Here is a 2,144-nt window from a genome sequence, read left to right on the forward strand (position 1 = left end):
CAGGAATTCCACAAGGACAACAACAGAGCCAAAAAAACATGGGCCCAGGGTATCCTGCAAAGGCCAATACTCCAGCCAAGGACCTTGCATGGAGCATACCTAGTTCTGCTAGTTCTCTTGTTCAGAGAAATCCCATAGGTTGCTCAGTTTCCAAGTGGGTACCCTAGTAGGGGGTTCAGGGGCTGTCTCTGACATGAACTCAGTGGCCAGCTCTTTGATCACCTCTCTCCTAGGGGAGGAGGTGCAGCCTTGCCAGGCCACAGAGGAAGATGATGCAGCCAGCCTTGATGAGACCTGATAGACTAGGGTCAGATAGAAGGGAAGGAGGCACTCCCCTACCAGGGGACTAGGGAAAGGGCATGGGGGAAAGGAGGGAGAGTGAGGAAAAGAAGGGAGAGTGGGTGGGACTGGGAGTATATGAGGGAAGGAGGGAAGGGGTTGCAGAGGGGATACAACATGAATAAATTATAATAAATAAATAAATAAATTGATAAATTTTTGTTTTCTCATTTTTTAATTCATTCATTTATTTTAAATTTTTATTATTATCATTTATTACAATTCATTCACTTTGTAGCCCAGTTGTGACCCACTCCCTCATCTCCTCCCAATCCCACCCGCCCTCCTTCTTCTCCCCCACTGCCCCATCCGTAGTCCACTGATAAGGGAGGGCCTTCTTCCCTTCCATCTGACGCTAGCCTATCAGGTCTCATCAGGACTGTTTGCATTGTCTTCCTCTGTGGCCTGGCAAGGATGTATCCCCCAGGGGGAGATGATCAGAGAGCCTGCCACTAAGTTCATGCCAGAGAGAGCTCCTGCTACCCTTAGTAGAGACCTCACTTGGAAACTGAGTTTAAGGGCTACATCTGAGCAGAGGTTTTAGGTCCTCTCCATGCATTTTCCTTGGTTGGGGAATCATTCTCTTCAGGTCCCCCAGGGCTCAGAATTTTTTGTTTGTTTGTTTTGTTTTTTTCTTTTTGGCTCTGTGAATGAATAACCTCCTCACTGCAACTCCAACGTAGCTACTGCTCCAGCAGCTGTCACCACCTCTGAGAAAATAATGGTTGTGTCTCCCTCATATGCTGATCTTGGCAAGTCTGCCAGGGATATCTTCATCAAGGGCTACAGTTTTGGCTTAATAAAACTTGATTTGAGAACGAAGTCTGATTATGGATTGAAATTTACCAGCTCTGGCTCTGCCAACACAGAGACCACCAAAGTCAATGACAGCCTGAAAACCAAGTACAGGCGAACCAAGGACTGGCTGGCGTTTGCAGAGACAGAGAATGCCCTGTCAATGCCCTGTGCTCTGAGATCACTGTGCAACACCAACTCCTGTGTGGACTGAAGCTTACCTTTGACTCATCCTTCTCACCTAACTTTGGAGGTGTGGGTGTGGGTGTGGGTGTGGGAGGGATATTAATATCAAGACAGGGTACAAGAGAGAGCTTATCAACCTGGGCTGTGACATGGATTTTGACACTGGGCCATCAATCTGGGGCCCTCTGGTGTTTGGCTAAGAGGGCTGGCTGGCTACCAGGTGAAGTTTGAGACCTCAACATCCTGAGTGACTCAGAGCAACTTTGCATTCGGCCACAAGATGGACAAATTCCAGCTTCACACTAATGTGAACAGTGGGACAGAATTTGGTGGCTCCATTTACCAGAAGGTGAATAAGACCTTAGAGACTGCTGTCAGTTTGCCTGGACAGCAGGAAACTGTAACACTCTGAAATAGCAGCTGAATATCAGGTTGACCCTGCTGCCTGCTTTTCAGCTAAAGTGAACTACTGTAGCCTTATTGGCTCAGGTTACACTCAGACCCTAAAGCCAGGCATCAAACCGAGTCTGAAAGCTCTGCTGGATGGCAAGAGCATCAATGCATGTGGCCACAAGCTTAGTCTAGGATTGGAATTTCAAGCATAAATGAATAATTGTACAAGCGTTAAATTTAAACTATTTTGCAGCATAACTACCTACAGAATTTAGTGTAGCTTTTAAAAGTTTTATGTTGTGGATGTGAGTGTTGATAAAAGCCACCTTAGAGTGAAGCAGAAACTGCATGCCCAACAAGGTCCTAAAGCTGAAGGTGTGGGTTGGGGAAGAGCCCCGCTAGAGATACCAGGCTGCAGGTGTAAGCTGAGA

General features: G+C 46.9%; 1 pseudogene; it reads left to right on the plus strand.

Moving 5' to 3' along the window:
* The first annotated feature begins 1,060 nt into the window (after positions 1–1,060).
* On the plus strand, positions 1,061–1,925 carry LOC129681308 (voltage-dependent anion-selective channel protein 1-like; annotated as a pseudogene).
* Positions 1,926–2,144: the final 219 nt, after the last annotated feature.

This window comes from Psammomys obesus, unplaced genomic scaffold, assembly GCF_907164565.1.
Source record: "Psammomys obesus unplaced genomic scaffold, mPsaObe1.curated_primary_1811, whole genome shotgun sequence".
Taxonomy (NCBI): Eukaryota; Metazoa; Chordata; class Mammalia; order Rodentia; family Muridae; genus Psammomys; species Psammomys obesus.